This window comes from Tamandua tetradactyla, chromosome 12 (assembly GCF_023851605.1).
Source record: "Tamandua tetradactyla isolate mTamTet1 chromosome 12, mTamTet1.pri, whole genome shotgun sequence".
Lineage (NCBI taxonomy): Eukaryota > Metazoa > Chordata > Mammalia > Pilosa > Myrmecophagidae > Tamandua > Tamandua tetradactyla.
Window position 1 is genome coordinate 13,387,937 of NC_135338.1, and position 12,373 is coordinate 13,400,309.

Here is a 12,373-nt window from a genome sequence, read left to right on the forward strand (position 1 = left end):
TGTTCAAAAAAGAAAGAAAGAAAGAAAGATCATGATGATGAATACACAGCTATGTTATGATATTGTGAGCCATCGATTGTAACCATGTCAAGAATGTTTGTGTTCATTCGTTGTTTATAATAAAAATATTTTTTAGCTCTGCCCAGCTGCAGAGCTGTGGCCTGAGGCACCACTCAAAGGTGGTTTAGCTGAGTGAGCCCTTAAGGTGGTGGACCCCGGGGAGAAACCGGGCTAGGGGTCCAGGATCCTGAATGTCCCTTTCCGGTCTTTCCCAGCCCACAGCTCTCAGCAATGGATCACCTCTGGTATCTTTTAAACAGGGCAGAAGTCTTATGGATTGGATTCGACTGACCAAAAGTGGAAAGGACCTTACAGGATTGAAAGCAAGAGTAATTGAAGTAACTGAAGAAGAACTTTAAAAACACAACAAAAAAGATGATTGTTGGATAGGCATAAGAGGGTTTGTTTATAATGTCAGTGCATGTGTGGAATATCATCCTGGTGGAGAATATGAGCTCATGAGAGCTGAAGGATCAGATGGTACTGACCTTTTTGATCAGGTTCATCATTGGGTCAATTATGAATCCATGCTCAAAGAGTGCCTGGTTGGCAGAATGGCAGTTAAACCTACTGTTTCTAAAGACTACCATGAGGAAAAGAAAGTCTTAAATGGCATGCTTTCCCAAAGCCAAGTGACAGATACACTTGTCAAAGAAGGACCTAGTTCTCCAAGCTATGACTGGTTCCAAACAGTCTTCTGTCACCATTGTCATATATCCTAAACAGAAGAATATCAAATTAAACTTGGTAATAATTGATCATCAGGATGTTTCCTTTAGAGCAGAAATAATTATCAAGGATTATTCATATCTCATACATATGGGGCTAAGCCATGAGATTCAGGAAGATTTTTCGATGCAGATTGTTAAGCATGTGGGAAAAATAGAAATTGTCCCAAAGAAAAAAGAAAATAACTCTTGGAAATATCTTGCTCACCCTCTGGAGAATCATAATTCACTTATTGCAAAGAAAGATACAGCTTTGCACTACAGAAAGTGCCAGTTAATTTCTAAGGAAGATGTTACTCATGATACAAAGCTTTTTTGAATGATGCTGCCACCAAGTACTCATCTTCAGGTGCCAATTGGGTACCATATTTACCTCAAGCTAATTATTATGGGTACAGAGATAGAGAAGCCATATGCACCTGTATTTGGTTCCTTACTCTCAAATTTCCAGAAACCACTTCTTCCCAACAATAAATACATCTACTTTTTGATCAAAATCTATCCAGATGGACTCTTCACACCAGAGCTTGATCATCTTCAGATTGGAGATTTTGTTTCCATAAACAGTCCTAAGGGCAATTTTAGAAAATCCCATTTCCAAGAACTGGAAGATCTCTTTTTATGGGCAACTGGAACAGGCTTCACACCAATGGTTAAAGTATTGAATTATGCCTTGACTAATAATATATCCAGTCTCAGGAAAGTGAAGCTGATGTTCTTCAATAAAATAGAAGATGATGTAATTTGGAGAAGCCAATTGGATGTTTCTCTCAGCACCTACTTCTAAATGGAATGGCAAACAAGGGCATATTTCCTCAGCTCTTCTTTCTGAATTTTTGAAAAAAAGTTTAGATGAATCCAGAGTCTTTATCTGCATTTATGGACCAATGCTCTTTACAGAACAAGGAATAAGGTTGCTGCATGATCTTAACTTTTCCAAAGATGAGATTCACAGTTTTACAGCATAATAAAGAGCTGTCATTGTCGTTTATTCAATGGATTTTCTAAATTTGTGATTGCTTGAGTTTTTTTAAGAAAACATTTTTGTATACACAAAAAGACTAACTTAGAATCCAGGCTTCCACTTCTTAAATGAAATAAAATCTTCCTTCAGTATAGATGACTTATGCTTTATTTTGTACCATAACTTATTTTACCACTTTTACTACTGATACATAATCTCGAAAGTCAATCATGGTAGTAAATACATATGGGAGTCTTTGTTATGAATCACAAATTTCCTTACCATCTAAATTGTCTTTATCACTGTTCCACAGTGAGCACTTGCATTTTATGACATGATAAAGTGTAAAAGATCACTTTGATCACATTTCTATGATGTAAAATGTCTTATAACCAATACAGATTGAATTTTACATTGCACTGTTGACTCAGGAAATGATCACTTACATCCTTGTTATTAATATTCAAACATGGAATGTTATGACTTATTAAGTGATCCAAACATTTTGTGTGTATGCATATGACACCGATAAAGAATAAAATGATAGGTAAGTCCTTTTTCATCCTTGTTGTGGAAATGTGGATGAATGCAGTAATAAAAGATACTGGAGGTGTTTCACAAAAACATATGTATATATTTTTAAAAACTCAGTTGGCCATAATTCTCTCTAAGCCCAACTCTGCAAGTGAAATCATTGCCCTCCCCCCTACATGGGACATGACATCTTGGGGTCAAAGTCTCCATGAGTCAGGCCCTGGCACCATGGGCTCAACAATGCCATCCTGAAAACCAGTGTCATTAATAAAGTATCAGTGTATGAGAGAGTTCAAATAGAGTCAGGAGGCTACTCTGGAGGTCACTTTCATGCAAGCTTCAGTCAGACACTGCTACTATCACAACCTGCCAACCCCCAACCCAAACCATTCCAAACAATTGAAAGAACACCTAGGTCATTATATATATGATTCTACAAATGTTTCATGCACAAGGGTAACTTTCCAGAAACCTACAACTTCCAGACAGGTCCTTAGACCAGATAAATCCTGAAATGCATAGGGGACAGCTCTCCAGAATGTCAGCTAGTTCCATTCCCCCATCCCATATTATTGACAGCCCCTTCCAACAGGAAAAAGTTAGAATGGGCATAGCCCAAATAGCTCTAAAGAATGGTAGAAAGATCAAAGGTGATGGTGGAGTTATACAGAGAAGGTAGGGTTTAACAAATGAGTATAATTGCTAAATCATTATATTTATATTTCTTTTAATCCCCAGTGTCTTAGAGCAGCTAGTAGTAAAAACCTAAAATTGTAGAATTGTAACAAAGTTTCCATGCACTGGGTAACTTTTCAGAAACCTTCAACCTCCAGATGGGTCCCTGGACCAGATAAATCCTGAAACCTAGAGGGCCTAGCCTCTCCAGAGCCTCAGCTAGTTCCATCTCCCTACCCCATATTATTGACAGTCTCTTCCAACATGAAAAACTTAGAATGGCCATAGCCCAAATACCCCTAAAGAATGGGCTAGAAATATCAAAGGTGATGGTGGAGTCATACAGAGAAGATAGGGTTAACAAATGAATATGATTGCTGAATCATTGAATTGATATTTCTTTAAGTCTCCAGTATCTTAGAGCAGCTGGAAGTAAAAACCTATGGAATTATAACCCATACCAAATCCTGAAATCCATTTTACAACTAATTGTTGTGATGTGCTTTGAAATTTATTGCTTTTTTGTATATATGTTATTTTTCACAAAAAAGAAAAAAAGTTGATTGTGATGATTTAAAAAAGTGTATGCCTTTTAGCCTCCTATATTCTGAAGCAGCTTAGAAGGAAAAATCTGAGAGGATCATATGGTAGCCCATGACAAACTCTGGAATCTGTCCTGTAACACTTGTTAAAGAGTGCTTTGAAAATTATTGTTTTTTCCTTTCTTTATATATGTTATATTATACAATAAATATATAATATTTATATATTCATATATATATATACATACATATATATATATGTGAACTCAGTTGGCCATAGATGTGAGGGTTCATATTATATGATAAATAAATAGATATATATAATATATGTTATATTATGCAATTAAAATATATATATTTAATATATATATTTATATATAATTATATAAAATATATAATTTATCTATATCTATATCTATATATATATAAAAACTCAGTTGGCCATAGATGTGAGGGTTTATTTCTGAACTCTTAATTCAATCCCATTCAATCACCAGTCTGTTCTGGTGCCAGTTCCATGCTGTTTTGATTACTGTAACTTTGTAATAAGTTTTAAAATTGGAGGCATGCATCCTCCAACTTTGATCCTTTTCAAGATGGCTTTGACTATTTGGTGCCCTTACCCTTCTTGTCATGGTTAGGGACAGGTGTCAACTTGGCCAAGTTGTGGTACCTGTTCATCTGATTGGACAAGTGCTGGCCTGTCTGTTGCAATGAGGACATTTCATAGGATTAGGTCATGATCACGTCAGCTACATCCACAGCTGATTCCATTTGTAATCAGCCAAAGGGGAGTGTCTTCTGAAATTAGTGATGCTAAATCCAATCATGGGAAGCCTTTTAAGGAGGACTCAGAGGAGACAGGTTGCATTCCTGCTTTGGCTGGTGAGCCTCTCCTGTGGAGTTCATCCAGGCCATCCATTGGAGTCGTCGGCTTCGCAGCCTGCCCTGTGGATTTTGGACTCTGCATTCCTACGGTCACGTGAGACACTTTCGTAAATTTTATATTTGCAAGTGTTCCCTGTTGATTCTGTTTCTCTAGAGAACGCTAACTAATACATCTTGGTACCGGGAGTGGTTCTTAAGGAACAGAATCTTAAAAATGGGTTTTTATGAATGGTTTTCTACTCTGACTGGGCTCAGAGACACTAAGGACTCTGATTCCTGTAATCAGAATGACACTCCCAATCCATGGACTGAGTTGGCAAAGGAGATAGTCAAAATATCATCATTCGATTCTCCTAATGCTTCGCTTGTACGAAGCCAGACTCTGGGGGATAATGTTTTTGACACCTTTACAGAGTTTTGTAGAAATAAGAGTTATAGAGATGTTGGTTGGTTGTTGTTAGATACACTGTCTACATTAAAGGGTGAAAGGGATGGGCTTAAGGCTTCAAACAAGAAGCTTAAGTGCCGTCTGAAAGATGTAGAGGTTTCTATGAGTATCCTGAAGGAAAATTTTATTTCCTGTAGCCGTAGACTTGAGATCTCTGAAAATCAGACTCAGAATCTTATTGTTAGAGTAGCAACTTTACAACGTAAACTGAAATCTCAGTCTTGCATGGTGTCTGCCGTTAAAGTGAGAGCATTGATTGGAAAGGAGTGGGACCCTGAAAAATGGGATGGTGACATATGGATTGATAATGATGTTGGAGGTGAGGTTGAAACCCTAGACCATGCTGAGCCTTCTTTAGATAACCCTGTAATAGTCTGCCCTGAGGACATAGCCGCCCCACCTCCAGCCTGCCTTGAGGAATTGGCCACCCAACCTCCTCCTGAAGGGATTAGCCCTAGAGTTATCAATCCTGTTTCACCAGATGAAACTGCAAATGAAAGCCCTGAAGCAAATGGCTTGGAAGACATTTCTAATTCTTTTCATGACCCACCCCCACCACCCCTCATTTCTTCTAGACCTATAACTAGACTAAAGTCCCAACAGGCCCCTAAAGGTGAGGTACAAAGTATCACACATGAGGAGGTACGTTATACTCCAAAAGAACTGTGTGAGTTTTCCAATTTATATAGACAGAAATCAGGGGAATATGTGTGGCAATGGATTTTAAGAGTGTGGGATAATGGTGGGAGGAATATAAGGCTGGATCAGGCTGAATTCATTGATATGGGCCCACTAAGCAGAGATTCTGCATTCAATGTTATAGCTAGAGCAGTTAGAAAAGGTGTTAACAGCTTGTTTGGGTGGTTGGTTGAAACATGGATCAAAAGGTGGCCAACATTACCTGAGGTTGAAATGCCAGAACTGCCCTGGTATAATGTAGATGAGGGGATCCAGAGGCTTAGAGAGATTGGGATGTTAGAGTGGATTTATCATGCAAAGCCTGCTCTTACACCCCAGGAATGTCCAGAGGACGCACCTTTTACCAGAACAGTAAGAAATAAATTTGTGAGACTAGCACCATCATCCCTCAAGAGCTCTGTGGTTGCACTTCTCTGTAGGTCAGATATTACTGTAGGAACTGCTGTCACTGAGCTGGAATCCTTAAACACAATGGGGATGACAGGATCCCGAGTTGGCAGAAGTCAGGTGGCAGCACTTAATCACCAAAGACAGGGTAGACGTGGGTATTATAATAGACAACAAACTCAAAGGAGGCATCAAAATTATATGACACACAGAGATTTGTGTCATTGGCTAGTAAATCATGGGGTGCCTAGAAATACAATAGAAGGGCAGCCTACTAAATTCTTGTTGGAGCTGTATAAACAAAAGAGTTCTAGGTCAAGGGAACAGAAGTCTAACCTGAATTACAAAAACACAGAGTCACGGCCCCTTAACCAATTTCCAGACTTGAAACAGTTTACAAACTCTGAGCCCCTTGAATGAAGGGGAGGCCAGGTCCCTATGGGGAAGAAACCTGTTACACTGCCACAAATTTATACTGTTAACCTTCCTCTAAGTCTTCCCCAAGGAGACCGATGGCCTTTTACCAGGGTAACTGTGCATTGGGGAAAAGGAAATGATCAGATATTTCGGGGATTATTAGACACTGGTTCAGAAGTGACATTAATTCCAGGGGACCCAAAACGTCACTCTGGACCACCAGTCAGAGTGGGGGCTTATGGAGGCCAGGTGATCAATGGAGTTTTAGCTCAGGTCCGTCTCACAGTGGGTCCAGTGGGCCCCCGGACCCATCCTGTAGTTATTTCCCCAGTTCCGGAATGTATAATTGGCATAGACATACTGAGCAACTGGCAGAATCCCCACGTTGGTTCTCTAACTCGTGCAGTGAGGGCTATTATGGTGGGAAAGGCCAAGTGGAAGCCACTAGAACTGCCCCTACCAAGCAAAATAGTAAATCAAAAGTAATACCGTATTCCTGGAGGGATTGCAGAGATTACTGCCACTCTTAAGGACTTGAAAGATGCAGGGGTGGTGATTCCCACCACATCCCCATTCAACTCTCCTATTTGGCCTGTGCAGAAAACAGATGGGTCTTGGAGAATGACAGTGGATTATCGTAAACTCAACCAGGTGGTAACTCCAATTGCAGCTGCTGTTCCAGATGTAGTATCATTGCTTGAGCAAATCAATACATCCCCTGGTACCTGGTATGCAGCTATTGATCTGGCAAATGCTTTTTTCTCAATAGCTATTAGTAAGGACCACCAGAAACAGTTTGCTTTCAGCTGGCAAGGTCAGCAATATACTTTCACTGTCCTACCTCAGGGGTATATCAACTCTCCAACCCTATGTCATAATCTTGTTCGCAGAGACCTTGATCGTTTCTCCCTCCCACAAGACATCACACTGGTCCATTATATTGATGATATCATGTTGATTGGACCTAGTGAGCAAGAAGTAGCAACTACTCTAGATTTACTGGTAAGGCATTTGCATGTCAGAGGATGGGAGATAAATCCAACAAAAATACAGGGGCCTTCTACCTCAGTAAAATTTCTAGGTGTCCAGTGGTGTGGGGCATGTCGAGATATCCCTTTTAAGGTGAAGGATAAATTGCTGCATCTGGCCCCTCCCACAACCAAAAAAGAGGCACAACGCCTAGTGGGTCTTTTTGGATTTTGGCGACAACATATTCCTCATTTGGGTGTGCTACTCCGGCCCATTTATCGAGTGACCAGAAAAGCTGCTAATTTTGAGTGGGGACCTGAACAAGAGGAGGCTCTGCGATAGGTCCAGGCTGCTGTGCAAGCTGCTCTGCCACTTGGGCCATATGATCCAGCAGATCCAATGGTGCTGGAAGTGTCAGTGGCAAATAGAGATGCTATCTGGAGCCTTTGGCAGGCCCCTATAGGAGAATCACAACGCAGACCCTTAGGATTTTGGAGCAAAGCCTTACCATCTGCTGCAGATAACTACTCTCCTTTTGAGAAACAGCTTTTGGCCTGCTACTGGGCCTTAGTAGAGACTGAACGCTTAACCATGGGCCACCCAGTTACCATGAGACCTGAGTTGCCTATCATGAGTTGGGTGTTGTCTGACCCACCAAGCCATAAAGTTGGGCATGCACAGCAGCACTCTATTGTAAAGTGGAAATGGTATATACGAGATAGAGCCAGAGCAGGTCCTGAAGGCACAAGTAAGTTAAATGAAGAAGTGGCACAAATGCCCATGGTTTCCGCTCCTGCTGCCACATTACCTTCTCTTTCCCAGACCAGAGCTATGGCCTCTTGGGGAGTTCCTTACAGTGAATTGACTGAGGAAGAGAAAACTCGGGCCTGGTTTACAGATGGTTCAGCACGATATGCAGGTACCACCCGAAAGTGGACAGCTGCAGCATTACAACCCCTTTCTGGGGTGTCCTTGAAGGACAGTGGTGAGGGGAAATCCTCCCAGTGGGCAGAACTTCGAGCAGTGCACCTGGTTGTTCATTTTGCTTGGAAGGAAAACTGGCCAGAGGTGCGTTTGTATACTGACTCATGGGCTGTTGCTAATGGTTTGGCTGGATGGTCAGGGACTTGGAAAAACCATAATTGGAAAATTGGTGACAAAGAGGTCTGGGGAAGAAGTATGTGGATAGACCTTTCTGAGTGGGCTAAAAACATGAAGATATTTGTGTCCCATGTGAATGCACACCAGAGGGTGACTTCAACAGAGGAAGATTTTAATAATCAAGTGGATAAGATGACCCGTTCTATGGATACCAGTCAGCCTCTTTCCCCAGCAACTCCTGTCATTGCCCAATGGGCTCATGAACAAAGTGGTCATGGTGGTAGGGATGGAGGTTATGCATGGGCTCAGCAACATGGGCTTCCACTCACCAAGGCTGACCTGGCTACAGCCACTGCTGAGTGCCCAATCTGCCAGCAGCAGAGACCCACACTCAGCCCCCGATATGGCACCATTCCCCGAGGTGACCAGCCAGCTACATGGTGGCAGGTTGATTACATTGGACCACTCCCTTCATGGAAGGGGCAGCGATTTGTTCTAACTGGAATAGACACATACTCTGGATATGGGTTTGCTTTCCCTGCACGCAATGCTTCTGCCAAAACTACTATCTGTGGGCTTACAGAATGCCTTATCCATCGTCATGGTATTCCACATAGCATTGCTTCGGATCAAGGAACACACTTCACAGCAAATGAAGTGCGGGAATGGGCACATGCTCATGGAATTCTCTGGTCTTACCATGTTCCCCATCATCCAGAAGCAGCTGGATTGATAGAACGGTGGAATGGCCTTTTGAAAACTCAATTACGGTGCCAACTAGGTGGCAAAAACTTGAAAGGCTGGGGTAATGTTCTCCAGGAAGCTGTGTATGCTCTGAATCAGCGTCCGCTGTATGGTGCTGTTTCTCCCATAGCCAGGATCCATGGGTCCAGGAACCAAGGGGTGGAAATGGGTGTGGTGCCACTCACTATTACTCCTAGTGATCCACTAGGAAAATTTTTGCTTCCTGTCCCTGCTACCCTGAGTTCTGCTGGTCTACAGGTTTTAGTTCCAAAACAGGGTGTGCTTTCTCCAGGAGAAACAACAGTGATACCACTGAACTGGAAGTTAAGATTGCCACCTGGCCACTTTGGGCTACTTATGCCTCTGGATCAACACACCAAGAAGGGGATTACATTATTGTCTGGGGTAATTGACCCTGACTATCAGAAGGAACTAGGACTGCAACTACATAATGGAGGTAAAGAAGAGTTTTCTTGGAATATAGGAGATCCCCTGGGGTGTCTATTAGTACTACCATGCCCTGTGATTAAAATCAATGGAAAACTGCAACAACACAATCCAGGCAGGACCACTAATGGCTCTGAGACTTCAGGAATGAAGGTTTGGGTCACCCCACCAGGCAAAGAACCACGGCCAGCTGAAGTGCTTGCTGAGTGGAAAGGGAACATGGAATGGGTAGTGGAAGAAGGTAGTGATAAATATGAACTTCGACCACATGATCAGTTACAGAAACGAGGACTGTAATGCTGCTTTGTTTGTGTTATACTATTTAAGTTGCAAGATATCAAGTTTAAGAATGAATGTTGCCCAAGGATTTGCACGCTATTCTGGAGAGATTTAATGTGTTTCCAGTTATATGCTGGACAGTTGAGTATTGTCAGGTAAAAGAAAAAATGTGTGCTTATTTGTTTTCATTTGGAAATTAAGTATGGTCTAAGGTGATATATATATATATATGCCAAGTTGACAAGGGGTGGACTGTCATGGTTAGGGACAGGTGTCAACTTGGCCAAGTTGTGGTACCTGTTCATCTGATTGGACAAGTGCTGGCCTGTCTGTTGCAATGAGGACATTTCATAGGATTAGGTCATGATCATTTGTAATCAGCCAAAGGGGAGTATCTTCTGCAATTAGTGATGCTAAATCCAATCATGGGAAGCCTTTTAAGGAGGACTCAGAGGAGACAGGTTGCATTCCTGCTTTGGCTGGTGAGCCTCTCCTGTGGAGTTCATCCAGGCCATCCATTGGAGTCGTCGGCTTCGCAGCCTGCCCTGTGGAAATGTCCTCATTGCAACAGACAGGCCAGCACTTGTCCAATCAGATGAACAGGTACCACAACTTGGCCAAGTTGACACCTGCCCCTAACCATGACAGTCCACCCCTTGTCAACTTGGCATATATATATATATATATATATCACCTTAGACCATACTTAATTTCCAAATGAAAACAAATAAGCACACATTTTTTCTTTTACCTGACAATACTCAACTGCCCAGCATATAACTGGAAACACATTAAATCTCTCCAGAATAGGGTGCAAATCCTTGGGCAACATTCATTCTTAAACTTGATATCTTGCAACTTAAATAGTATAACACAAACAAAGCAGCATTACAGTCCTCGTTTCTGTAACTGATCACGTGGTCGAAGTTCATATTTATCACTACCTTCTTCCACTACCCATGCATTCCTACGGTCACGTGAGACACTTTCATAAATTTTATATTTGCAAGTGTTCCCTGTTGATTCTGTTTCTCTAGATAACCCTAACTAATACACTTCTGTATGATTTTTCTTTTTCTTTTTTTTTTTTTCCATAGTCCTTAGTTCCTACCCAGTCCACGTCACTGGCCATTGTAGGTTTTATCAGTACATAATTGCTATTTTAGGGCTAGAGTTAGCACCGTTTCATCAAAGTTACAAGTGAGGTTTTTTCTGTTATGTGTCAAATGATGGCAGGTGAATAGCCTAGTCTATGACTCTGAATTATGAATTATTTTATTATAAGCAGCAGACAAGAAAGGCATATGGAGCTTTGCAGGGATGCACACAGGATGGAAACAGTGCAGGAGCTGCTTATGGTAATTTAACATGTAATTCAGAATCTAATTGTATGAGGCATGATAACCTGGACAATTTATAAGCTTCCATCACATAATTTTCTTTGTGAATATTAAATTATCATCCTCTGGAAAGAAAAGCCCTAAAATGTCAGGTTGCAACATAGGAAAGTTTTGCACAGTTGGTGCAGAAGGACTTGTGTGGTTTCTAGGCTTAATAGTTAATCTTATATTAATTGTTATCATTTTCTTTTTCTTTTTTCCCCCTTCATATAAACCTGATCACTGGCTTTTCCATTTCTACCAAGAAAGCCACTGGAATTTTGATTGTGATTGTGTTGAATCTGTAAATAGCTTGAGGTAGAATTGACAACTTAACAACATTTAGTCTCCCAATCTATGAACATGGAATGTCCTTCCATTAATTAGCTATTTGATTTCTTTCAGCAATGCTTTATATTTTTCCATGTACATGTCCCTTATATCCCTGGTTAGATTCATTTCTAGATATTTGATTCTTTTACTTGATATTTAAATAGAATTATTTTCTTAATTTCCTCTTTAGATTGTTCATTACTAATGTGTAGAAACACTGCTGATTTCGTTTGTTGATCTTGTACCTCACCACATTGCTAAATTTATTAGTGCTAGTAACTTCTTGGTGGATTTTTCCAGGATTTTTTATAAATAGGAACAGGTCACCTACAAATAGTGGAAGTTTTACTTCTTCCAATTTGGATGTCATTCATTTCTTTTTCTTTCCTCTTTGCTCTAGCTGAATCTCCAAGTACAAGGTTGAATAACAGTGGTGATAGAGGGCATCCTTGTATTTGTACTGACTCCAGGAGGAAGGCTTTTAGCCTTTACCACTGAGTATGACGTTAGCTATGGGTTTTTCATATATGTCCTTTATCATATTGAGAAAGATTCCTTCTACTCTTAGTTTTCTGAGTGTTTTAACAAAAAAGGTGCTTATTTTTGTTAAATGCCTTTTCTGCATCAATTGAGTGGATCATGTGGGGTTTTTTGTCCTTCAAGAAATTCAACATTAATTGATTTTCTAATGTTGAAACACCTTTGTGTCCCTGGAATAAATCCCATTTAATCATGGTTTATTATTCTTTTAATGTGATGTTTTTGGTTCACTAGTGTTT

The 12,373-nt window shown here is 40.7% G+C and overlaps 1 pseudogene; it reads left to right on the plus strand.

Annotated features, from left to right (window-relative positions):
- The first annotated feature begins 286 nt into the window (after positions 1 to 286).
- Positions 287 to 1,803, plus strand: LOC143651224 (cytochrome b5 reductase 4 pseudogene; annotated as a pseudogene).
- The last annotated feature ends 10,570 nt before the right edge of the window (positions 1,804 to 12,373 follow it).